Source organism: Emydura macquarii, unplaced genomic scaffold, assembly GCF_026122565.2.
Source record: "Emydura macquarii macquarii isolate MOO-44397 ecotype Brisbane River unplaced genomic scaffold, CSIRO-AGI_Emac_v2 contig_2768, whole genome shotgun sequence".
Classification (NCBI taxonomy): domain Eukaryota; kingdom Metazoa; phylum Chordata; order Testudines; family Chelidae; genus Emydura; species Emydura macquarii.
This window is the reverse complement of record NW_027132905.1, coordinates 49719772-49747429: the sequence shown is the minus strand read 5'-3', so window position 1 is coordinate 49747429 and position 27658 is coordinate 49719772. Positions and strand designations below refer to the sequence as shown.

The following is a 27658-nucleotide window of genomic DNA, read 5'->3' as shown; positions in this document are numbered from 1 at the left end:
TAATGATCACATATGTAAAGCTAGAATTGCATTTATATGGTCTGGAGTTGCCTAAATCTAGGCATGAGCTGTGTTTTTTTCCCTGCAGGTTGTCTTGTTCGAAGTCTGTCTCCTCTGGGTTACAGAGAGACAAGGCGGGTGAGGGAATATCTATTATTGGACCAACTTCTGTTGGTGAGAGAGACAAGCTTTCGAGCTGCACAGAGCTTTTCATCAGGTCCTCTGGGTTTTGTCTCTTCTCTGCACGGGGGTGGTTAAGAGTGATTGAGCCCCTGACTTGGCTGGTAGACATGGACTTGGAGAATTCAAATGCCGGATTTGCCCTTCTTTATGATTATTAAGGGAACTCGAGACAAGGCAGGCAGGGCAGATAGAGGGAGAGAAAATGAGAGATTAGCAATTAATACAGAATTCAGACGGGTGACAGGCATTGCCAAGCGACCTTTGGAATTCAGAGGCGAGTGTTTTACAGCAGGGCTGCAATAACCCAGAGACTTGGGAGCTGGTGCTGAGCTGTGAAAGGAATCAGTGGCCACAGTGTCGAAGAAGGTTGCCCAGGAAGGAGGACTCCTAGACTGAGAAGCTTAAACAGAAAGAATGCAATGAGATAAATAATTAGAATATAAATGCTGTAGTGCAAGTGTGCTCATGTATATGTGCGTGCATCCATGTGTTTGTTGTGTGTGTGCACGTGTGTGTGTGTGGAGGAGCATGGGTGTGTCCATGTATTCAGTTGCAAACGCATGCATCCATATGCACATGTGCAAGGGTATGCACACATGGGGGCACGCATGCATATACACGTGCGTTCGTGTGTGCACATTTAAAGCTGGCTGCAGCTTGCCTACTTTCTCAATAGTCCTTGAGAAAACAGAGAGGATCTCTTGGCAGCTTGCCTCCAGGGGATTCAGTCCTAAGCCCAGCTCTGCCCCTTACATTTGCACACACAGGGCCTGACGCTGAGTGATTACACACAGATGTGTTTGCACTGGGCATTAATTTCAGTGGGTGCTGCAGATGCTCAGCGCCTTTCGGGATCAGGCCCTAAATCCTATGGTGCAGCCTTCTTGCTTTGGCAAGAGACCGGGCCCGGAGGTGATCCTGTTGGGCAGGAGAGGTGGGCGCAGCTTATGCCGTTTATTGCAAGTGTTAGTGAGTCAGTAGCTTTCCCTCCAACCCCAAACCTCCCCCGCCTCATAAAGCGCTGGCTCTGCTGCTTTCCTGTCCCCAGGCAGGCAACAAACCGCGCTGTGCAATGGGTTCGGAGCTTCGCTTTCCACAGTGGGGTGCTGTGTCACCAAGGCCCAGCCTTGGCGGAGTTAATCAGGGCATTTGGGGAGGGGTGATAATGGAAGAGGATCCCTCTGCTGCAGCACCAGCCCCTCCTCCCCCCCCACACACACATACTGCATTTGGGAACATCACAACTGTCCATCCTTTGTCCATCTGTCATTGATGTGAGTCCCAGCTTCCCCTTCCTCCCAGCCCTTGCCAGCCTGCAGCTGCGTAGTCCTGGGAATTACCAGCCCCAGGGATGCAAAGTCTTTGAGCAGAGGTTGCAAACAGCTCCCAGGAAAGGTCCCCCCACCCCACGTGCACTCAAACTTCCTGCTCTCTTAGTTGTTGGGCGCCTCCTCTTGGGATGATGGTTTAGTGAGTTGCAGAGGCAGGGCAGGTGGGGGGATGCTAGGGCAGAGGGGCTGAGGGTGTCATCAGCCTTTGTAGTGTTACAGAGGGGCGTGGGTGTTGCCTGCCCTGCATCCCCTGGGGGTGGGGGGATAAAAGGGCAGGGTTGCGCCAGCCCTTTGAGCGTTATGGGAGGGGCAGTGGGTGAGCGTGTTAGAGGGAGGCTGTGCCGGGGCAGCTCTTTGAGCATTAGATGGGGGTGTTGTGCCCTCCGCTCTGTAACACGCACAAGACAGGATCTACGCAAGGTGGTGCTGCACTGTGGGCCAGTTTTACCAGCCTTTTCTGGCCCTGTAGTACATTGGGAGGTAGGGGGTTGGGCGGTACCTTGCCACCTTGCGTAGACATTGGCACAGAGATGGCCCTACGGGAAGCAGCATGCGGGCGGCGGGGCCGCCTCCTAAAAGATGCTTTCTCCCACCCCTCCCCTCCTCCCCCGAACGGCATGCGGGAGATCCATTTACAGCGGGGGCTGAAGATCAGAAATTCTAGCAGGGCCTGGGGTGGGCAACTAGTAAATTGATCAAAGGTGTGGCTGGTCTTAGCTCCCGTGATAAGCTGGAGTTAGTCCTTAAGCCTATCCAGTTGGGAGATGAGGGGGATCTTATTGCAGGGAATAAGTACCTGAAAGGGGATCAGAAGCCATGTGGGGAAGGAGTGGTGGAGGGAGGATCTAATCTCACTCGGCAGCAGCTATGGAAAATTCACAGGATACTCCTGGGAATTTGAAAGGAAATAAACAAGGTTGACGCCAGGGGCTGATTCCTGGCATGGAGTGGCCATAGCCAAAGTTTGCTCCAGAAAGACTGGGCAAGCCCAGACCAGAGAACAAATAGAGAACAGCTTGGAGCCCAAAGGGATTAGCTGTTGTTTGCTGTGAAGAAGGTGGTCCCCCTTTGGCTGTCGGTGGCAATCCCCTCCTGAGACATCCTGGCACCCTGATTGTGGACAGCTGGCTCCCCTGAGTGGGGCTCGCCCCTCCCCACAGAGTCCGTTTCAGTGGCCAGGGGTGACCTAGGCAGAGCGGCGTCCGCAACCCTCCTCCCTGCTCCCCCTGCGTCTGGTGTTTCTAGGACCGCCTGGGATAACGCCCGTGCAGTGATAAGAAAGCTGGTGCAATGCAGCAATGGAAGCAAAGCTCAGAAGGGTTCAGGTCTCGTCGGGTTGGGAATCTCGCCTCCAGATTCTCAAGCGGAAACGTCTTTATGGCTATTATTATTTATTCTTGGTATTCCCGTAGCACCTCAGAGCCCAAGTCACGGACCAGGGCCCCATTGTGCTAGGCGCTGTACAACCCCAGAACAAAAAGATGGTCCTTATGGACCATATGCCCCCATCCGGGCAGGGTGGCAGCCCCTTGGTGCAGTTCAGAGCAGGGAAAAGGGCGCGAGGGGGGGAGCACAACCCTCTATCTCCCACTGTCAGTCCTCCTCAAGCAGCGTGTCCCCGAGAACTAACAGCTCCCCCTCCGCACTGGCTGGAAATCGGCCCCACAAAGGTGGCAGGAGCTCTGCTTGCCCCCTCTCCCTGCCAACCGTCAGGCTTGTTCCAGCTCCGTTAAAAAAGCCCCTCCTGCCTCTTTAACACTGCAAGGGCCTGGGCTGCCAAGGCGGCTTTCAATAGCGCTTCCCAGAGGAACCATGCGGACGTGCCCCGGCCCCCAGTGAGACAGTGTTGGGGGAGATGGAGAGAGTGGAAGCCCAGCCGCTCAGCCGGGGGACGTTGCAGGCCGATGCTTCCCCACCCGGGGGATCTGCTGCAGCACTGAGAACCCCACACGGCCCTTCTCCTCTCCTTCCTTTCCGCCTGCCCCTCTTTCTGCCCTTCTCTCTCTCCCCGCTTTTATTCTCCCTCTCCCTTCTCTCTTTCCTCCCTCTCCTCCGCTTCCATTTGATGTCGAGGAGAGCTGTCTGCCACTCCAGCGTCTGTACCGAGAAGGGATCAGAAGTTTCAGCGAGCGCTCGGCGCCTCTCCTTTGATCCATGTCCTGAGGCCTGCTTGACAGCAAAAAAAGCATGGAGACAAAACGACTCAGTCAAAGTGATTCCTGACAACTGTCTCCCTGAGATAAGGAAGCTCTCTGTGTCTTGTGGGGTTTTTTTTTTTTTTTTAATACCTCTTCTCCGTTTCCATAAGAAGCGGAGTCACTTTAAACCAGAAGAGCCAGGCAGTAGCCAAGCTGCACAGAGAACAGCGATACAGAGAGAGCCTGGCTGGGGTTTATCATGTTTCCCGTCTCCCTCCCTCCTCCCCCCCCCCCCCCATTTTCTTCCCTTCCTTTCTAATACACTGCTCTGGATGCTGTTGGTTACCCCAGTGCTGAGTTTAATTACGTGCTGCTGAAAAAAGCCCCGCGAATTTGCAGGTGGCAATAACATCAGTGGGTTATTCTGCTCAATCCTCACCACAGGGAAATGCCTGCATTCAAAGGGAAGGGGGGGAAACCTTTACATTATCTGACAATAACCAATCCTTTTAGGGATAAGCAACAGGCCTGCACATTATTAGCAGGGCATGATGCCCTGCCAGGCACTAAGTGGCCCTCAGAGCCGTTCCCCTGCTGCTGAGGCGTCCCGGGTGTTTGTAGGCACAGTTGATGCTTCTCACCCAGGAGGCCAAAGAGCCTTTTTTCCCTCTCCTCCAGGCTGCTCAGTGCAATGAGTTTGGCAGGACTCAGCTCAGCTCATAGCTGATGCTCATCTGCATTTCGAGGCCACGCCACCATCTCTGTGCGTGGTTGAGGAAGCCGCAGGGTACGTGGGAGGGAATTTGATCAGATTCAGGGTGCAGGCAAGCGCCAACGCAAAGGCAGGGCCTGGCCTCGCAAAGCAGCAAGCAGCCAAAGCTGCTGATGGGAGTGGCAGGTGCTCGGTTCCTCTCAGGATCAGGCCCGCATGTGGGAGCAGATCCAATTTCACTGCCAGTGACGACAATCCTGCAACTCAGAGCAATGGGCTTTAGGAGATGGTATGGCCCATGTGCGATGGAACTGAGCTGGACCTTCACAATGGGACGTTGCCAGGCTGGAGGTCGGTCAGCTCTGACTTGGACAGAGGAGAAATTTACTGTGGCTACAAAATGGGGAGAGGATAATGGGTGGCGGAGGGAGAAGAGGCAATCCTTTGTTTATTTGGCCTGGGCAGATTATGCTGGTTTACGCTGGCCCACGCTGCAGCTGGGGCTGCGCGAGCCAGGCAGTAAACCCCACGAAACAGAGAGGAGATCTCACGGCCCATGGGCCCGAAGAGGCCGTGCTCCTTTGAGCATCCTCCGTGGCCATGGGAAGGTAGCCTAGACAGCAAGGGATGGTGGTCTTCTGGTTTGCTGAGGCAGGTGACAATGGGCGCTGGAAATCAGAGCTCACTGAGGGAGGTGTGGAGCCTCTGGAAAGAGTGTCTCCTTTTTTTCTCTGGTTGAAATAATTAGGCTATTGTTGTCCTGGCGGCTCTGAAGTCAAACTCCATTAATATGCGGGAATAGCAGGGGTGACTGGAGAGAAGGGAAGCAAGGGGACACGAGAGGGGGCACGGAGGTAGCGCGGCAGAAAGGGAGAGAAAGCTTCCCTTCCCCCCCAGAACCGCACTGCACTTGGCTGATAAACAGTAAATATCGGGGAACAGGATTTCCACATTATCTGAGAGCGGCAGAAAATCAAAATTTCAGTCTAAATCCGAGGAGACGAGGCTCTAAGCTCCTCCAGCTGATACGGACGCCGAGCCCAGCTAGAGAGGCTCAGTAGGCACAAAATAACATTTTTCGTTCAAAAAAAAAAAGGGGGGGGGAGGGGGAAGAATGAGAAAAAGGAAAGAAAGAAAGAAAGAAAGATTTCTTTGGCTAAATTGCGGGAAGGGGGGAAAGGAGGGAAAAGAAGTGAGAGTCAGCCAGCAATACCTGAATTTACAAACTCTTTCTGATGGGAAGCAGTAAGCTTGTGTGTTGGGGGGATGAGAAGGGGCTCCTGTTTGAGGCAGCCCATCCAAGGAACTTCCCAATATGCTGCTACGGATCAGCCAAGTGGTGCTTGGGGATGGACCTGTAGGACTCTAACAGCTGCTTGAAGATGATGGCAAACCTTTAATTAGTGATGAAAGTGCGCAGCTGAGCACAACTCCAGGCCCGAATTAGGAGCCACATGGGGTCTCCCTGACCCTAAAAGCCAATGACGGATTCAGCGGCTCAGTCGGGAGTGCAGGGCCATTGGCTATAATGACTCTCTCGGCGTTGCGTGCCGATAATAGCGCTTTCACGCCACTGCTTGTGCTAAGGAGGATTAGATGGCATCTTTGACTGAGGAACTTCACACCCTGATCGAAACTGGTGCGTTTGCCAGGGGAAGTGGCAGGATCTGGTCCAGGTGGGCACAAAGAAATCCACTCCACAGCTTACCTGCAACTGCCATAGGCAAAAAGTGAGAGCTAATGAAATCTGTCTAGCCAGCCAGCACAGGGTGTCTATAAAGCTCTCGCAAGTAGAGGAGATTACCCTGAATGGGTTGGTTCACTTGAAACAAATACAACAATGGGCAGCTGTGGTCAAGTGGTCAGGAGCCAGGACACCTGGGTTCTATTTAGAGCTGGGTGAATATGGCCAAAAAAAAAAAAAAAAGTGCTGCAAACAATCATGTTTTTAAAGAAATTTGCTCCATCCCACTTCACACGTCTTTTGTACCCACTTTCCATGAGCATTTGAGAAGTCAGGTTACTAGGCACAGAGGGACACAGGAAGCCATTGACTGTCAGTGACATTTAGACAAGTAAGTGCCTAAATCTCTTTTGAAAATTAGATTTAGGCTCCTAAATCAGTTAGGCATTGCAGCATTGAGTGCAGCAACCCCTAAATCCCTTAAAAATCTGGGCCTAGTTACCTAGCTGCTGTTGAAAATCCCACTAGCTTTTAAAAATCTAGTCCATTTAAAAAATGACATAAGCACTTTAGAAACCTAAATCTCATTGGAAGTCAATGGGATTTAGTTTCCTAAGGAATGTAGGTCTTTGATGCCCTCAACTTCCTTCGAAGCCAGATTGAACCTCAGAAAATGGAGAGATTGATTTTGGATGAGTTACCCAGGAGTCCAGAGGCTTATTCGAAACCCCTGAATCTCTTGGATTAGCAAAACTGGGCTGGACATCTCAGCTTCTATTATGGGATGTTGTCACATCCACTTCCAGATGGGACCCAGAAGCAGCATAATAATGGGAACATATATTCATCCAACCTCCAAATAGTAGTCAATCCAGGTTCATAGCCAAGTTTGAAAGGTTTCCAATGGACAAAGCACTGGGTACTGCAGGGCCAGAGCCCCAGCGTGTGTAAATTGGCCTGGCTCCATTGAAGTTCATGGAGTTACACCCATTTACACCAGCTCAGGATCTGAGCCTTGAAATGAGGAGATCTGGACTCTGGTCTCTGCAACCTTCAGCAAGTCACGGAGACCACTCAAACTCCCACTGACGCCTGGGGGAGACTTGGCTGCTAAGCACCTCTGAAAATCTAACTGACTCAGGAGCCTAAGCCCAGTTGAAAGTCAATGGGATTTGGGGTCCTAAATCACCAGACACATCTGAAATCTTTGTCTGATGCCCTTAATCTCTGCATGTCTCAGATTTCCTGTGTGTGATAGCAGCAAACACTTATCGTGCTGGGGTCGGAGGTTTGCAAAGCTTGTTTCATCTGTTTGCAAGGCGGTCGGGTCTGGGGTGGCAGGTGCCCCATAATCAAATAATAAACCATCATTAATAAGTCAGAATCAGGTCACTTGATTTCCCCCCACCCAGTTTTACAGCATGTGCCAAGCTGAGCCCCACAACCTCTTGATTCATTTAAAGAGACAGTGAGTTCCCGCCCAGGTGCAGGTAGGGGAAAGACACCAGCTTTTGGGGAACTCAGGCCTCTATGCACGGTACTGCTGGCTGGATCTAGTTCCATGGGTGGGCACCTGTATGCTACCTTGATTGTTGGGGAAGTCGATGAGTGCTGGCCTCTCCTGACACGTTTGTCCATCCCTCCCTCATAGGCTCTCAGGCAGCCTTTGAAAGAATCCCAAGCTGAAAAACCTGACGATCCCGGGCGTTGTGACATCCTAGTCCCCAGGGTGCCCGGAGTCGGGGTCAGCACCACAGCGCGGCTATGGCAATTCACACCCAATGAGAATAGATCCCGTACTTTTTAAAGGGCCAGTGTCCCACATCTAATCTTGGCATTTAGACCTTAGAGTGCCTCAGGGTCGGCCTTGCTGGCGGGCACGGTTAGCATGACCTTTGCAGTTGCCATTTGAACCTCAGGCGCTGCGGAGTTTCGATCTAAGTGACCTAGGACAACTATAAAAAGTCAATGGGACTTGGGATCCTAAATCACGTAGGTGCTTTTGAAAACCCAACCAGCGTTACCTACAGCCTTCAGCTCCATCTTGCTTTTACCCGGCTGGCTGACCAAATGTCTGCTGTGGTTTTCCCCAACATCTCTATGTCATTAGGTCAGTTTCCAGACTAGGTTCTCCCAGCCCTCCCTGAGGAACTGCCCTCGTACCTCCCCAGCCCCCGGCCTCTTTCCCCCTATCCTGCTGCTTAGAAAGTGGTTTCAGCCCCTCTCCCTGCTGTTTCCTTGCTTTCCCTTCTCGCTGTATTTCATCCGGGGTCTCAGAGCCGCAGCCACGGCCAGATAGCTTCTAAAACAGCTCAAGAGCTGCAGGCTTGTCTGGGGGGCGAAAGGTCACCCACTAGCAAGTGTTTCTCTTTAGTTCCAGATTCCAGCCTGACAGGTGTGTGCCTCTTGATTAATTCTCAGCTCCCCTAAATGTTCCCATCGTCATGTGCTCCAGCCCTGTCCTAGCCACGGCAAAAAAAAAAAAAAAAAGAAAGAAAGAAAAGACGTGGTATTTGAATGCACTGGACTTTATCCAGCTGACTTCCTGGAATGGCACCTACTTAATGCACTGGACTAATGAAATAGTGTCAGATTCTCCCCTACAGAGCTCCTTCCATTCAGGCTACATTTCAATAAAGAGATGGGTCCAAACTGGGATTTAAAGCCCCAAAGGTCATCCCTGTGAAGATGTCTCCACTCTGACCTGTCTGCCCCTCCCACCCGTCCCCATCAGTGAGGGGTGGAACAGATGACAAAGGAACACCATTATCTTATTAGTCACCCAGACACTGGTGTGGCTTTATCAAGTCTCCCCATCCACTGGCTGTGCAGGCATCCAGTTGAGGCTTGAACCCAGATTCTCATCATCTATGGGCAGCAGTTTTATCAAGAAATCATCCTGTCTGCTTGGGCTGGTAGGAGCCTGTGCTAAGTTTTTCTGAGATGGGAATCTGCAGTGGCTTATAAGCTCCTTAAGACAGGGACCGTGTCTTCTCCTATGTGTGCATGGTCCTCTGGGCCCCCGGTTGGCAGTCGATAAAGAATCATTGTAAACCACCATTGCTTTGCAGTAATGGGACACAGAGAGGTGTTCAAAAAGCTTCTGATGAATTCATTGACCTTTAAGACAGGGTCGTACTTTGCTGGTGAGTCCTTTCTTCTGTCCTCTGATGCTAGGGTTCGAAGAGGGATTCTCTTGGTTGCCTGTTAGCGATGGGTGAGAACCAGCCTGGCAAGAATAACCGTCCCCATGTCATGTCTCTTGTGATCGAGAAGAAACTGGACTGTGATAGAACGATTGTGATGGGGATTTTTTTAATGAGGTTGCAGGACACAGACAGACTCCTTGGTTCTCTCTGACTCCCAAACTAACACAATCTGTGCTGCCTGTTATCACCTCACAGGACCATCCTAAGCCCTGGCCTGGACCAAACAGTCACAGAATGGATTGCTGAGTACGCTTTGCCTTCCCCCCACCACCACTCGACCCCCCCCAACTCGAGCCTTTTCCCATTTCTACAACTATACGGCAACTGAACTTTTTTCAAATTCTGAAATGTGTGGAGAGGTTCTTTTAGTGATCTGAGTCCCCATGAATGTGGAGAAAGTTAGACAGAAAAACCAGATCCAGACTCCAGATCCAGGCCTATGGCCCTGATCCTGCTAATGGATCATGGATCCCTTCTGAGGGATGCTAATGCCAGTGCATGGTCCCATTGACACCAGTGGGGCTCCTTAGAGACACAGGCCTCATCCATGAATAGCCAGTCGCAGGGTCAGAAGCTGTCTCTGCAAATAAACCTAACCCAAAACCACAAATCTGAACGCACTAGGTTCAGAAAAGAACTGGATAAGTTCATGGAGGACAGGTCTATCTATGGCTATTAGCCACAGGGAGGTTACTCTGTGCTCAGGGCAACTCTAAACCTCTGACTACCAGAGGCTGGGAGTGGAAGACTGGGGGGGGGGGTGGATCATTCCATAATTGTCCTCTTCTGTACCTTCCCCCTGAAGCTCTGGTTTGGACCATTGGCAGAGACAGGATACTGGGCTAGATGGCCCATTGGTCTGACCCCTATGGCAGCTCTTATGTTCTTAACACTCCCAGCATTTGGGGTGTCTAGATCTGGATCCGGACTCCATGGTAGCCTGGGCTCCTTTCTGAGGAGTTTTCCCTCTCTATGGGTTTCTAGCTGGGACCAGAAATGCTGGAAATCTCATGAAAAAGTCTTTTCTCAGAGGATTTCCAGCCAACCTATTTGCAGAGCTGGATAAGCGTCAGAGAGCATCCCACCCCAATTCACCCACTAGAAAGAAGCAAGATCCTTTTGGGGGTTTAAGTAGATGGACTCAAGATTAGTTAAAGAGGAAATACAGTTTAGTGGTTGTAGCGTAGAACTGAGAGCCATGAGCGCTGTCTCCTCCGCCACTGACTTGGCTGCATGACCTTGGGCAAGCCACTTAAAATATCCGTGCCTCAGTTTCCCCATCTGTAAAATGGGGGTAACAGTACTGAGCTATCTCACAAGAGCAGTGCAAGGTTGAAATCATGACTGTTTATAAAACATTCTGAGATCCTCAGATGAAAGGTAACAGACAAGGACATATCCTGACCCCTGCATGTGTGGTGACCTCACAAATAGGGACACATCCAGCAAGCTGAGCATCTCAGGCAACACCCCAGTGCATTTAGTTCTTTCTGGTTTGTGTGAGAGCTTTTTTTGGGGGGTTTTTTTCCCCTTATTAAAATTTTGCCCTGGTTGCATTTTCTTGCTTATTCAAATGCTGTCAGTTTCACTGTGGATCTGATAATATCTCCCATCATCTTCCAGCGTCAATGTTTGGGTTATATGGAGAGAAAGAGAGAAAATCTGCAAGCAAAATAAAAAGCCACTATCTGACAGAATCTCTCCTGGGGATCTCAGTTATAAAAAAAAATAGGCATCATTTTTCTCTGAGCTGGTGTTTGTTAAATGTGCAGGAGCCACAGGCAAATTTTTGCTAATTTTGTGCATGCTTTTATCATTCTGGTGATTCACTGGCAGCTTTATCCTCTGATAAGTGGATTAGTTGTTGAGCTAAACAAAAACGTGTTTGACAACCAGGAAGCTCTAAAGAACATATTTGTTTTCCAAATAATGGAGCTGTGTTTGCTGCTCGGTGCAGTGTGGGAAGTTGTTGTGAATTTCATTAGCCAAAAGGAAAGGCCTCACAGCTTTTCCCTTCACATAAGGCAGTAGTTCAATAGGAACCTCTCCTTCTGTCTGCCACAGAGGTTTGCGGTTTTTTATTCGCCCCAGCCTACTGGTTTAGCCCAGAGGCGATGGTGATTAGGAAGTAGCTAATGAGCTGTGTCTGTGTCATACACTGGCCTAGTGGGCGAGATCATGTCTTCTTCTGGTGGCTCAGCCCAGCAAGGATAAGCGCGTCACTCAGCAGCCACTGGTGTTGCTCATTTCGCTGAAGGGTTAGGGCTTGTGTTTTCCCTGCTCCAGGGCCAGGGTGAGGAATCTCTGCATGTGCAGCCATGCTTTGCTGTGTGGACCATTTCCTGGATTTGAAGGAGGAGACGTAGTTCAGAAAGACCCTGTTAATTTAAATATGGGGGAGGGTGACCTAAACAGCTCCTTGTGCAGGCTAATAATATCAATTGCAGGCCATATCGTCGGTTGTGCCAGTCCACATGCAAATTCTATTCACCCAGCAAGATACAAGCAAATATCATGGTCAAGCCTGTTTATTTCTTTGTGGCATGTTCCAAGCAGCTCTTGGACTCCTGGACACCTGCCAGTCGGGCCCTCAGTGGTATGATATTTGCCTCCCCTGGCCTAGGGGATATGGTGCTAAAGTGGCTAAGTGGGAGTAGGTTGAAGCTAAACTGGAGCATGCCTCTCTGTCTAAGGCACTGACATGGCCTCATCACTGCATTATCTGAGCACCTCACCATCCTTCATGTATGTCCCCTCACAACAGCCCTGGTGACATAGAAATGTTCAGTGTCCCTATTCTGCTACACAGAAACACTTGCCCAAGGTCACACAGGCAGTCCTGCACCCAAGGAGTCGAAACCAGGTTTTCTGTGTCCCAGGCGAGTGTGTGAACCACTGCACCATCCAACATCCCTTTAGGGCTGACCCCTAACATATAATCTCTGTCAGTTCATATGGGCCACTCAAGAGAGACCATGTCTCAGAGATGATGCCTTTGTTGGCGATGGAGAGCTGGTTGCTTTCTGGGCATGGAGACCTCTGTACCTTTCTGCTGTGACCCCTATGCCTCTAGAATGCAGCACTTACGGGACACAGCGAGGGCAGTCAGGTCCAGCCATCTGCTGTTGAAATGATGGATTTCACAGGTGACGGTGGGTTGGGCGTAAAGTGGGAAAATGAAAGGCTTGCACCCACGTCTTGGAGATGCTGCCCCCACCACTTCCACTTGCTTAAGGGAGGAGATGAAATTCCTCTAGTTTTATTTTAGTCTCCCACTTGCAAGCTGAATTCTCCTTGTTAAGGCTGATGCAGAGTACTCGGTGCTGTAGCTTTGGAATTCCCAGGCTTCCTGTCTGGACGGGAAGGAAGCTGTGTGTCCCGGGACCTGCTGAGGGTACAGGGCTGAGGGGTGCCGCAGGAACTGGTTTGAAAAGAGAAGGGATTCCCCGAAATCTGCAGAACAGGGGGAAGGAGTGATGCTGAGAGATTCCAGCCATCCACCAACTGTGAGGCTGCTGGTATGATGTCAATTGTCCCCCCCTTGCCCACGGGCATTTCTGCCTCCCAACCTGGCATTAGACCGAGCGGTGCCAGTGGAAGGAATTGCGCAGAGCTGTGTTTTGCCTATGTTTAGCCCTAAACTCAGTCTGACTCAGAGCAGCAACAGGCAATGTGGCTTATCGGGCAGTGTGGTTTCTCAGTCACTATGACGCTACTGAGAACAGTGGAAGCCAGGAAAAAAACCCTGCCTTTGTTGGCTTAGACAACCAGCCTGGAGAATTCCCTCTCCCAGTCATCCCCTGCTGCGGCATCTTCTCCCTCACAGATGGACACTTTCCTGCACCCTTTTGAAAGATGGGCAACTTCAGTAGTAGGAAGGGTATAATCCCAATCCTTGGTGAAGATACCTCCCATCTCTACCCAGCAACAGGAAGAAATCAGGAGCATCTTTAGAATTTGCAGAGTCCCACAATGCTGAAGGGAAGATCCAGGCAGTGAGTTAACTGCCCCTCGGGTCCATTCACAGGTGGGCTTCCCTCTCTTAGCTTGTATTGAAGGAAGGGGTGACCAGGGCGGGACACTGGACAGGGAGGATGAGGGCTGTGAGGTTGCACTGAGCATTCAGATGCTTGGCTGGCTGGTTCTTGCTCACATGCTCAGGATCTAACCGATCACCATAGGTGGGGTCAGGAAGGAATTTGCATGCAGGTCAAATTGGCAGCGACCTTGGAGTGTTTTCGCTTTCCTCCGCAGCACATGGGTGCGGTCACTTGCCAGTCTCTGATAGTGGTGCATCTCGGTCCCTCCTGTTCTCTGCCTGTGGCATGTTATAGTTTAGCATCCTATGGGCTGTAATACTTTTGTCTCATTTCAGTTTGGGTTTCATGTGTGGGTGCTGGATGAGGTTGGTGGCCTGTGATATACAGGAGGTCAGACTAGATCAGTGTTTCTTAACCTGGAGTTTTAGAGGGGTCGCAAGTGCAGAGCTGGTATTGGGGGTGGCAAGAAAGGTAATTGCCTGGAGCCACAGGGGCGCCATGAAACTAAGTTACATGCCTCAGCCCCGTGGGGGTGGGACTCAGGCTTCAGGGATACAGTAGTTTGGAAAGGTTAAGAACCACTGGACTAGATGATCTGCTGGTCCCTTCTGCTGGCCTTGGACTCTGTGACTCGGTAACACTGAAAACAACACCGTAACCCCCATCCCCCCGGTGACCAACAAGCATCTCTAGACTGGCAGAGGACAGCACAAAGATGAGGTCAATTTAGTGCAGGAGAGAAAGAGGCAGCAAAGAGAATCCTTCGGCTGAAGGCAGTTGCACTCTCAGCTCCAGCATGGATGAGATTGGGGGAGGGAAGAAGAGAAGAAAAAAAAAAAGCAGCCAAAGAGCGAAAGGTCCCCAGCTGGCTGTTAGCGGCATCTGCACTGGGAGTGCAGACTCCAGCTGAGAGCTATTTCACTATTTATTTACATGTAATTATTGCTATGAGGTGCAGATATTAACACTGTCAAGAGCAATTTGCCCTGACATTTTTCACTTGCTCTGTTCCCTGACGTTTTCAGAGTTGTTGGTTTCTTTCTCTCCCTCCCCCCCGCCCCCCCCTTTTTTTTTTCTGCTGCAGCAGCCGCTAACACAGCGCTTCGGTTTTGACAGCACGCAGGTCGGCCTTTCTAATTCAGCGCCCTTCGCAACTCATTAAACTTTGGAATTAAATTTTGTCCAGGAGAGACACCGGGCCTGGAGAGCGCCATGCCCCCTTTCTCCCATGCTCTTGCCCCCCGCCACCCGTCCACAGCAGTTCAAGCATTTCCACTATAAACAAACCAAATTTACCGCTTGCCGCGTTTTCAATTGGAATGCAATCTCCAGCATTAACCTTTGCTTTCGACGCTGCATTTAAAACACAGAGAAAGGTGCCCAGCCATTTATTAGATAGCAATGTAAAGTGCGTGCGGAGAGGGGTCAGAAAGAGACAGAAAGCAACTGCAGTTGGAGAATGAATATTTTCACCAGGCTCCATGGCGGCATGGAAATAAGAAAATCCTCAGAAGTGTGGGTTATAACCTGTAGCTATCCTACCCCTCCATATGCCCTATTTCCTTCCCCTCCTCCCAGCCCAGTCCGTCTGATTTCAATAACTTGCAACCAGTGGCACCTAAAATTAAGACTTCCAACCCACACTCAAACCCTGATTTAATGAGACAGTTATTGTATACCATCTAATAACTATCAATTGTGCACTAAAACTTACTTAGCAGTGACGTGACAGATACAGGCTTCTTCGTTCTCAGCCAATGTAGTGCTTGTCATCAACTGCTTATTTATTTTATATACACAAGCCATATCCCTCCCTGGCATGATTCAGCTGCAGCCAGGCCTGACCCATAGCTTTTTGGGACGGTTTATAAGCTAGATGGAAAGGAAGTGTTTTATGCATATACCACTGCTGAAGCATCTGTGTTGGAAGAGTTCTGCTGCATTCTTATTTAGTCTATGTATGAAGCATTTGATCGGTGTTTATTATAGAACTATATAATTGGGCCCAAATTTTTAAAAGCGGCCACTAATTCTGGGTGCAACCGTTTTTTATCTCAGGCACCGTGGGGCTGATTTTCAGTGGCCCTAAGTACCAGCAGCTCCCAGCGTCTCAGGGCTGGGAGTTGACAAATTGAGGATCTCCAAATCAGAGGCCACTTTTGAAAATTTGGGCCCAACTTAACTCTTGGCTTGGAGGGTTTCTTCTGCTTTATTGGCCCTGAACCTGCACTGAACTCAGTAGTGCGCAAGGAAGGCAGGATTGGGCCCTGAGTGTAGCATCCGTTTGATTTCCTATCTCTGACTATTTTGCCCTGGCAGAGGGATGGACACAGGAACTTGATGGGTTTTCCCCTGTTCTGTTTCCTCTGGGTTTGAACTCTCAGGGCAGGGGAGGAGGGTTTTCACTGGAACAGGCAAATTCCCCAGATCTACGTGTCTCAGGCACACGTGACAGGCAAGGGCAATCACTCCCACCATGGAAATTCCAGATATACATTTTCAACTGATTCTTACTTTATTCCCATCGGCCGTTCAGTTTGGGAACAGTAACAGAGACTATCAGCCTGCTGGCTCCTGGGCTGCTGGTCTTCCCACAGACACCAAGAGAGAGCAGTGGAAGGATTCAAATGAGATTTCCACTAGTGCCCCCTTCCCTCCAAGGTGACTGGGTTCTCTTGGAGCTGTGCTCCCAGGGCCTTCATTTGATGGAAGTGGTGGAGACAATAGTGAAGACCCAAAATAAGGGACACGCACACAAAAAAAGATTCATCCAGAAAACTTCAAATGCTGTAGGATTCATTCTTCTAGAGTAAATAACTCTTTCTGTAGCTTCAGAGGTTTGATTATTTCTCCTAGAAATAATTTTCAATAGTAAACTGAAGTGACCCCACAAATTTGGGTGGAATGTTGGGGATTTTGGGACTAGAATGAGCAATGTCTCTCAAACCCAGGAACATCTGAAAAGGGTACTTACTAAACCACATGATTGAAGAGACAGAAAGTGAAATTGACAAGTTGAAAGTGTTTTTCAAGTGTTATCGGTCCTCTTTAAAGGATTAGATTTGTATCCCTAAATGTTGGTAAGTGTCAATTTCACTGTATACATACCAACTGTCGAAAATATATTTCCATCAATAATAATCAAAATTTATAGATAGGCAAAGTAAGAGAAATGCTGCCTGAAACATTATTAGAGTTATTGATTTAAAGATATTTACTTCGTATATTTTGACATGTGATGTTGAAAATTTGTGTTCTAATGGTTATAAAGCTTTAACTTGTTGAATCCCAACATCTACTGTCATTAAATAATTATCTGATTCCCCCACCCCATTGTCTGATCTCCCCATATTTTATGGAAATTTAAATCAACAAAAATAAAAAATTCTTAATACCCATAATTTTGCACAACTATGAAATTTAAAATTGATAAATTAAAATGCTTAAAAATAAGCATTGATATTGTTTGCTGAAATTATAAAATAAAAATTGAATTCTGCCAAGCCTACTTATTCATAACAGTCACACTTTATATTGAGTCTCCATTTATAAATTGTTTGTAAAGAGTTAATAAATAGGGACAGCTGAAAAATTTCCATCTAAACTTTTTCAACAGAAAAGGTGGTTTTCAATTAAATGAAAATTTGTATTGAAACTGTCTGATTTCTGTGGCACATTTTTAATTTCTTTTTTAAAAACTGAAATTTTTTACAGTGAAAAAATCCATTTTCAGATCCACTCCTTTAATGAACGTTGAGCAGATGATTTAGAGCAGTAGGTTGTTTATAACCATGACTTATAACCTTAGAACACCTTCTGCTGATGAACTTAGATTGTAAACTCCTTGAAATAGAGACCATCTTTTTGTTCTGGGTTTGAAAGAAGTAGCTATTTTCCATTACAAATTTTGAGAAAAATGAAAAAGTTTCATTTCATTTGAAGTTTTTCAGGAATTTTCCAATTTTTGTCCTTTAGTGAAACAAAATTTTTCATTTGGTTTCCAATCAAAAGCTTTTGTTTCATTTCAAATTGAAAATTGTAATTTTCTTTCAGCTTTCAGAAACCAAAAACGTTTCCCTTTGTTATTTTAATTTTCTCTGCTTTTCTCTTCTCTTTTCCCTTTTTAAAAATCCCCACCAATTAATCCGACAGTCATTTCATTTTGTTTCATTAAAAAGATGGAACCTTTCAAAGGAAACTAAAATATATCACAAAAAATCATTTTAAAGTCCTTTTTTCATATAAAAGAAAACGTTGACCATCTCTGTTTATAACATCTATTCATCACATATTAACCCCTTATAAACCATGTATAAATGGACGCTTAATATAAAATTGGACCTTAGTAACATGTTAGTTTTCACTGAGTGCATGTTTAACTGTGATAAGAGCAAGGGAATGGGAACCAGAAACTTGGACTCTTCTATTCCTGGTGTATTCTTCCTCATGGCCATCCACTTTCTGTTCTTTAGTTTGTCCATCTATCAAAGGCAGTTAATAAAACTGTCTCAGCCTTTATTAAACTCTATATAAGAGTATATTTATTATTATTTGTTTACTTGTTTGTTTATTTATTATTATATGACAGCTTGTTGTGAGGCTCACCTCATTGCTTTTTTAATGCTCTTTAAAAGGTGAATGGCAGGATGGTCCAGTGGTTAGATCACTAAGATAGGGCTTAGGATCAAGTCCCTGCTGCACCACAAATTTCCTGTGTGACCTTAGGTAAGTCCTCTGTGCCTCATCTGTAAAGTGGGCATGTTAGTACGTCCCTACTTCACAGGGTGCTGTGAGGATAAATCCATTAAAGTTTGTGAAGTGCTCAGATACCACGGTGATGGGGACCACTGGAAAAGTACTGCAGAATTGTGACGTGTTCTGGTTGTGATGCAGGCTAAGCTGTGAGATTAGGAGTTAGTATTCTGGGTGGGTTATGCAATCAGTCCCCTAAATGCTGCAGTGCCCAGTGGACTGGCCAGAGTAAAACCCTTTTCTGTCAGTAAATCGATTTCAGAGGCTAGCCTCCGGTGAGGAAAACGACCGGCCATTTACAGCCAGAATTGTTAATCTTTACCTCAAGTGGTAGGGGCAGTTGTACTTGGTGCTGCAGCTCTGACTTCTATCCATGCTGACAGCAGTGGTGTTTGTGTATGTGCACTGCACTTTGTTATGCAAGGGCATTCTTGGACTGGAAGGAAGTCAGTGGAGTTTTCATGGTGTCTAAGGGATTCTGATGCTCAGATCCCATTGAATTCCAGAGGGACTTACTCATCTAGAACATACAGAAGAGTATAAGAACAGACATACTGGGTCAGACCAATGGTCCATCTAGCCCAGTAGCCTGTCTTCCGAGAGTGGCCAATGCCAGGTGCTTCAGAGGGAATGAACAGAAGAGGTAATCATCAAGTGAGCCATCCCGTCGCCCATTCCCAGCTTCTGGCAAACAGCAATCCCTGCCATCTGGCTAATAGCCATTGATGGACCTATCCTCCATGAATTTATCTGATTTAGAGACCCTCAGAGTCTTTGGAAAAATCTCTGGCGTAATTCAGAAAGATTTCAAGCACTCAAAGCAGTTGGTTTGAATGTGGCAGACTACAGGAGATGGCTTTCCTCACCATGTAATAGCAGGGTGAGGGTTAATGTGGTCGGCTGAAGGCTTTATGGCTAGTGACACCCTCGAGGCTCAGAAACCAGGAAGCAAATAAAATTAATCCCAAGGGTTTTTATTTTAAAAAGAAACCTCAGGATTTTTAAAGCCAGTCTCATGATTTGGGCAGGGGACGGGGCTGACATGGTTGTTGAGTGCTTGGGGTTGACAGTACGGCTGCAATGTGTTTAAAAGGCAAGTAAGAGAACCCCGATGTGCCTCCATTGAAGGGTCTTGAAGAACATTTGGGAATGAAACATAGCAAAGTGGAGGATCAAGAATTGTGTGGGGGGGCTGGTCAGAAATCGGGGTGACCCTCGGGGTAGTGAGGACAGCTGCCATCGTGATTTCCCCTCAGATTCCTGTGGGACATGGCCAATACCTCTGCCCTTTGGCGTGTCCTCAGCTGTTTTCTCCTGCACAATCAAGTCTCCCTCCATGGGATCCAGAGCAGGATGGGGTGGTCTGTAGAGGCAGCTGACCCCTCTGCTACACAGCCAGGGCCGCCGCCACTCCCAGCCCCAGAGGGTGCAGACTGGCCCTGAATAAGATGTCAGAATCTGGCTCACTCTCCACTGGCTACAGCGCAGCCCCTATCCATTCACCAACCTCCACCTCATCCAGCCCCACACAGCAGCAACGAGGGGCACAAGAGCTCAGGTGGGTGAGAGGGAACCAGAAAGAGAACGGATGATCAACATCAATGTTGCTGGGACTTAACGTATTGTGAGATATGGCAGCTTGTTTGCACGGGTGTTAATCAGCCTTTCCTGTCCCCTGCTTGTCACTGCCCAGTCCCTGCCACAGCCAATCTGTGTCCTAATCTCCGTCAATTAATGAGGAACACTCTCCCCTCTCCTCCGCCAACACACGCACCCACCCCAAAGCATAAGAGTCGTCAAGAAGAAACAACCCCCCTCCCTTACTTTCCACTAACTCAGCGCGGCCAATTAGGCATCTGACACCCGCACTGGCTGACAAATTGTTTCTGTCATCTGCTTTCTGTCTTTCATTAAACGGGAGGCAGAGGAGGGAATCGGAAGGGAGGGGGAATTGGAAGATGTGATCTCCCATGCTTAGCGAGGCCAGATACATTAATTACAAAACGGCCATTTGCAGCATGAAAATGCATTAATTAAATTTATGCAATCATTATCTTTAAATAGTCTTATCTTTAAAATAATCATCCCTTCCTGAATCTTCCCTCTCCTCCACTAAGTAGCTCTAATCCCCTTTCCTCCATTTATCTCTGGATCAGCAGAGGTTTGTGTGCTTTCAAACTTCTGCATTGCGCCAGGAGCCTTAAACTCCGCTGGAGCAACGCAGGGCGTGATATATCAGTCAGCTCACTTCTCAGTAGAATGGGGATGAAAGGTAGTGGGCCCAATCCCCAATCTGATGTAGGGACATGATGGATTCACCATCCCTTGAGGTCTTTAAATCAAGATGTCTTTCTAAAAGCTCAGACAGAAGTTATGGCCTTGATGCTGAGTTTATTGGGTGAGGGGCTTTGGTTTGTGTCATCCAAGTCAGACTAAGGCCTGGTTTATACACACATTTTGTACAAATATAAGTGTTTGGGGAGGTGATTTTTTTTTCAGTGAAATAGCTGTATCAGTCCTCCAGTGTAGACACAGGTATATCAGTATTAAGGTGTCTTGTGGTTAATTCCCTCTCCCATATGGGACTAGCTATACCAGCATAAGCACCTTGATACAGGTATAACTGCATCTCTGCTAGGGGCGTTGTACTGCTATAACTTTGGCACTCAGTTAGTTGGGCTGTGGGATCGGTTGGGACTTCAACATGCTGCAATAATAGCAATCACAACAGAAAAGGGTGCACAGAAATGAAATAGACATTTTAATGAAAATGGGGTTTTGGGTTGCTGGGTTTTGTTTTGTTTTGTTTGAATTCCTTGCACTGTTTACAACCCAACACTTTTAGGCTGTGCCTCCAGGAACAAAAAATCCCCAGTGGGAGTCCTGCTGTCAGCAAGGCTTCAGGGGGCTTCTGGTGTTTTCGTGCTAGGGTTCTGACCACCGCTATTTCTGACAGAGTTGGTGCTAGGCATAACCAGACTAAGCAATTAATTAGGGCCTCCCCGCCAATCACTTTTTTTAGTATGTGTTGTGTTGTGTGTGGGGGAGATATTCCTACTTAGGGCCAACAATGGGGCTAGCACCACCTCTGATTAATGATTTACTGGTGACACAAATAGGAATTTTTTTGTAAAATTCTCCAAGCTAGACTAGGTTTAAGTGCATGAAAACCAGAAGATGAAACTACCGAGGTAATTAAACTGATGAGGGTGCTACTCATTATCCACACTGAGTGAAACACAAAGTAAGCAACCCACCTAAAAGGCAAACAGCAAATTAAATTCTTCCAATCATTCAATTTTTAACAATCTGAGAAGTTAGTGAGAAAGGTAGGGAATTAAAAAAAAAAAAAATGTGCTTCACTAGTCTGAAATTCTCTTAAATGTACACTTTATAATCTTCACACAAACATTGCTGGTCTCTGCCTATCCCTCTGCAAAGATTTAATAACAGCTGCAGTTGTGAGATCTCATATTACTATGATCTCAAGATTTAAAATAATGCAGGATACTATGGAGAACTATCAGTATTATCATTTAAAATACTAATAGACTATGGAATATCATCTGAAATAATCAAAACTGAACCACAGTTGACAAAAATGAGAAGAGTATGTTTTGTGATGTCTTACCCTGGCTTTTTTTTTTATTGTGCTCATTCTTTTACTTGCTAATTCACAAAATTCAGCTATTTCCAACAGCTGTGCCGGTCATCAGTGCAAATTAGTGAGGTTTTCACTGTGTGTGGACTATATGCTTTGCTGGTGTCAACTGGCTCAGCTCTGTTAACGCACATTTGCACCATTAGAGAATTTGGCACTGTGATTTTGATAAACTGAGCATCTCTTTTTCATAGTATGGAACCAAAGCTCCAGTTCAGCCAAACATTTCAGCACATGCTTATGGCCATCTCTATTCAGCAAAAAAAACATTTAAGCACGTGCTTCACTTTAAGCACAGGCTTAAACCCATTGACGTCAATGTGCCTAAAGTGAAGCACGTGCTTCAGTGCTTTCCTGAATGGGGACGAGCTGCTGTAGGGGATGAAGTCTTTATTACCAAAGACTTGCGTGAGGACTCCAGGATTTGTTCCACTGACAGCATTGTTATTCTATGGTGATATTTTTAGGACTAATTAGGGAAATCTGACTAATTCAGATAAAAAGCCAGCTGAGCTTCAGCTTCTCCTAAAACACGAAATGAACTGGGTTTGAATTTTATTTTGTAAGACTTTGCTCAACTCTTGTGTTATTTTATTATTTCTCCTCCTTTTCATTTTGTGCTTCCTTTTCCTAGCGGGCACCAGCAGGTGAAACGGCCAAAATACCAAGGGAAGGCAGTTCCCTATGGTATTCTCACCTCAGGCTGAGGCAAAAAGAGCTAGTACTGTAATCGTATTTTTAAAAAAATAAACAAACAAACCCTGTTCTCATGAGATTTCCAGCCCAGCTAGACGCATGTGGTTCGGATGGTTCAGAGAATCTGTGGATGCTTATCTAAACTGAACCTCTGGAACCTTTTTGAGTTTTCGCATCGTAAGTGCTAATAGGACTCTGTGGTGTTGCCTGTGAATCCGTGGGAATTTTAGTATATTGTAGATGTTCATTCCTATCTTGCAATATAAATATTAGAAACAAGCCAATGCAATGGTGTTTCGATCCAGATCTGAATTACATTTAGACTGCAATTTGAAATTAAGATCCAGTCCTGGGTAGAGTTTGGACTCCGCTGTGTCAAAATCCCTTTAGATTTTTGATATCTTGAAGGGTGGAAATCAGCTGTTCTTACTAGATTTCTGCCATCTTGGGCTGAAATCCCATGAGATGTCAGTCGCATCAGAACTGGAACTGAAAAACAGTTCTTCCCCCATTTCTAGCATAGAGCCAAAACCATAAGGGTAGATTAAGATCCAAAGCTGAATCCAAACCCACCTAAAATGTAAAGCATCATTAGATTTTAAGCTCTTCAGATCTGGAGCTGTCTGTATTTGCTGCCTGGTACAATGCTGAGCACCTTAAATAATAATAAATAAATCCACAGGAACTCAGTTTCAAGGTTCTTTTCTCTGGCCTATCTCTAATAACTCTACACCCAGCCAGAGAGAAGGAAAAACACTTTTTAACTGGAATTGGGTGGGGAGAGGGACTATGAGATAAAAAAAAACCTAGACATACAAGACTAAGATCTCAGTTAAAATCAACACTCTCCTCTTGTGCTTTTTCTCTCCCATTTACCTGCAGTGATTTCTCCATCCCAGTGAAACTCTAGGTTCAGATCCGCAGCTGGTGCAACAGAGCTCCCCGGCCTTAAATATTCCGAGAACATGTTCAAGCTCGGAGAGTGTTTTTTGATTTAGACTTGGATAGCGGGTGTAGATCATCTTCATGCCTTTGGAAATCTCTCCCTGAAATCTTTGTTTCAGTCTCAAGGAGCAGAAAGGACCATAGAAAACAACACCCGGGATAGTGGGGCTGCGGGAGCGGAGGGAAGACACTTGTCTTTAACATGCATCCTTACTTCAGGTTCCCAAGAACCTACGATAATTTCAAGTTGCTATAAGTTCATTAGGGTGAATGAGCTGTAAAAGAGCTTTAAAAGGCCCAACGCCCTGGGAAAGCTGGAAATCAAGAGAGCAAGTAATAGACAGGCAAAGAGGCAGTGATGTGAGATGCTGCTAATTTTCCCTTTCTTTCATTCTTTTGCCAGTCTGAGTTATTAAATGTTTGGTTTGCGTCTAGCTAGCATTGCAGTTGCTGAACTTATCGGGGTTATTTCATCTCCCCATGACCTCTCCGTATTTATGATGGGGACCCTGAAGGCATTGGCTTAACTTAACTGGTGTATCTTACACTGCAGTTAAGCCGGGCCTTAACTGATTACAGTCCTTGATTGATCAGAGGGGAGAGAAAGAGGAGTTCTAGAGCAGATACGCAGGACTATCTGTGCACCAGGCAGCTTTGCCTGAGGCTGGGATATGCCACTCGGGGGACTCTTTGTAGTGCAGCTTCCTTTCACATTTATAGATGCTTCCCTCCACACTCCTAAAAAAAGAGAGAGAGAGAAGCAGAGAGGGGAGGAGGGGAGGGGACTCAGAGAATCTCAGAAAATCTTGTTTGGAAGCAATAAGTCAGCACCCACACTCCATTACCAGTGTCCGCAGGGGGTTGTGATAGTGAGTGAGCACATATCAGCTTAGCTGAGAATTGAAAAAATAAATAAATAGAGAGAGAGAGAGAAAATGACAAGGAGAGAGGAGACACCTCTGTGAATTTTGGTTTGGTTTTGTTAATCTCTGGTGTGGAGCTGATGATAGGAGAGAGTACTGGGGGTTGAATGATGGAAGAAGTTTACAAAACAGGTGTAATTTGCTAGGACTTAGCCATGCTGTTTGAGCTCCACGTCCAGCCATTATTCACATCAGGCAGATGCCCCGCCACAGATTTAGCGGTAAGCCTTTTTTGTTTCTTGGTATTGTAAATCTCTTGCCAACCCCTTTCTTTCCAGCCCCTTCTCCCACCAACATTTCTGAGATCACTCCAGCATGGACAAACAGGTGCAAAAAATAAGATTTCCAAACCTTTGCCCATTTCTAAAGCCAAACCCAAACTGAACCCTTTTGAAGGTTCTGAAATGTTGGGGAGTTTTTGCTTTTCATTGTTGCTCCTCTCTGCTTTTGAATCCCAGACGATCCCGTCAGCAAGACTGTTCACCAGACAGCTGTCTCCCAATCAGAACCTGGAAATAATTAAATTCATAACTAATCATTTTGTAGCTAAAGTGCCACACAGGCATTCTAGATACAGCCTAACCCATTCGCCTAACTCAGAGGACCTCAAACTTTTTCAGAGTTGCACCATATCTTGACAAAGAGATTGTCCAATGGACAACTCCCCTCCCACTCCACCCATGTGGCATTTTACATGGAAATTGTTTTGGGGGGAAAATAACATCAGGAAAGCATTTAAGGTATGTTTAGCTTCTTTCAATGCAATCTAGTAGCTGGAAATGGGGGGGGAGGAGGAGCCAGCCCCATGTGACCAGTCAGTTCTCCCTCAGCCACAGTTTGGGAACCATTCACCTTACTTATTTGTTACTCCGCTGTTTAAAATGTTTTAGCCATCCAATCAAGGAGCCCAAAATGTACCATGTGACTTAGGTAACCAACCACACAACAGAAATAACTAATAGTCAAAAAGAATACTTCACAAACAGCTGATGTGCCCAAAATCACTAGTCACTTTTGGATCTCTTAGCCTGGGTTTCTTCCATCTCCTGGAAAAGTGTGTCCACATCTTCTCCTGATTTGCTCAATAGTTATAATAAATCCATAACTGAGATCACCCTTAGGTGACCTGTGCTAACATAGCATGGCTCTTTGTCTCACCATGTACAAAAGTTGTTGAGTCTGCTACTGCTAGAGACTCATGATTCTAGACCCAGAGTAATTCTGTTGAAAGTCAGTGGGGTTATACTGTTGAAAATCCAGTGTAAGAAAGAGAATTAGATCTGTAGACACCTTAATTTCACATGGTGCTGAAGTTAGCCTAAATGGCCTATGATCACTTTGATCAGACTTTTCTCAAGTTGTGAGGAATATAAACCCATATCCAGTTCTCTACTATTGTTCCTGACTACAAGGATATATTTAATTTGTACACCTGATGGGTTACCATACCCTTCACAGCGTTCCTTCAGCATGCTGGGATACAACTCATCTGGGTCTAGTGATTTTTAGAAGTTCAAAATGAAGGGCTTAATTTTGTAAGTATAGTGTTAGTGATTCCAATATAGGCATCTTACTTCCCTACCCATGGGCGTATTTGGTTATAGTGAACTTCCTCTAAAGCAAAGACCTTTGGGTCTCCATCGTATTTATTATTTGTAATGTTATTTGTCTCCTCCCAAGTCGTTCATCAGTCCTCCAGTACCTTTCCGCTCTGCAACTGTTTAACGTAGGTTTAAAATAATCTGTTCTACCCCTGAGAAGATAAGAATGACCATACTGGGTCATGCCAATGGTCTATCTAGCCCAGTATCCTGTCTTCCAACAGTGGCCAATGCCAGATGCTCCAGAGGGAATCAACAGACCAGGGCAATCATTGAGTTATCTATTCCCTGTTGAGCAGTCCCAGTATCTGGCAGTCCGAGGCTCAGGGACACCCAGAACATGGGGTTATATACCTGACCATCTCGGCTACTAGTCATTTATGGACCTATCCTCCATAAACTTATTTAATTCTTTTTTGAACCCAATTATACTTTTGTTCCTACGACACTACAGATATCTAAAAGATATTGCTATGAGAAGGACTAGTGGCTTGTTCAAAGATGAGAGGGATGATACGAGGTGAAAGGGTCTCAAAGTACAAATGGGAAATATTAAGTTAGGTACAAATAAAACATCTCTGAAATGACTTGGAGAGCAGAGAATGAATTTCCAAATGCAGGAGCTGAGGCAGCTGTAATGATGGTGAAGATCAACTCCTCAGCTTGGGATTTAGAACAGAGGAGGAACCTGCTCCATGCAGGTACTGGGACTGGAGAAACTGATGTTTCCCAGAACACATCTAGGGCTCTGTCAACCTTTTCCTCTTCAAACAATTTTTGCAAATGCTGAGATAAGTGAAGCTAAAGGGAAAGAGGTTTAGAGCTGTCACTATTGAAGTCAAAATTGGAAATGTTTAGCCAACCTAGTTTAAATGTTCCAAGTGGTAGGGTTTCCATTCCAAGTGATGGGCTTTCCCCTTCATCTTTTGGTAGATGATTCCACTGCCCAATAAATACATCTCCCTGACAGGATGTTCTTCCTAAAATTTCCTCTTTTTCATGTCTTCCCATTACGCCAAGTTACTCTCTCTCTCGTACAATCCTATGTAAGATTTCTGCTTCTTTGGAGTTTGCACTCTTCAAATATTTGTAGATTGCTAAGTATTCTGGCCCTGTTAACCTGGCCCTTCCCCATCCTGGAAATGAGCAGCTGGAGTCAGGTGATTGAAAATAAGACAGGGCCAAAAACAGTGACTCCAGCTTCGGGGTTCTACAGGGGCCTCCAAAGTTAAGTTCAGTGAGTGGATATTTGGGGTTGCCTTTCCTCACACTTCTACTGATCATGAAACTTACATAAATTCTCTCCCCTCCCTCCGCTTCCTTTCGTGTATAAAAAAATATCACTCCACCATTCCACTGCCACTCAAACGCCTCCCCCACCACACTCAACACCCCCCCCCCCCACCAGACACAACCTCCAACCCTAAAAATCTGAAGCCCTGATTGCAGAGATTGAGGCTCCTAATTGCACTTCACTTTCCAAAGCCGCATTCGTTTATCATAAAGGGTGCACATTTCCCCTGCTACCGTTTCCATGGCCAGAGGCCCCGAGGCCCAGCTCAGAAATGGAGGGAATTAATTACATTTTTTTTTAACTCCCCTTCTTTTAAAGTACGGGAGAGTGTGATGAGACGTCCTGGGGGGGAACTGGGGGACGGCAGAGATGATGGGGGGGCAGTGGCAGGAAAGGAGGGGCCTATTATTTCATCCAGGAGGCTCCATTTCCCCCCCACCCCCCAACACACTGAGATCCCTCTCTCCCCCATGACAAGCAGGCTCCTAA

General features: G+C 46.7%; 1 protein-coding gene across 4 annotated transcripts in view; it reads left to right on the top strand.

The window, feature by feature from the left end:
* PAX7 (paired box 7) overlaps window positions 1–27658 on the top strand; it is a 128572-nt gene that overhangs the window by 90282 nt on the left and 10632 nt on the right. The gene's annotated exons all lie outside the window — the stretch shown is intronic.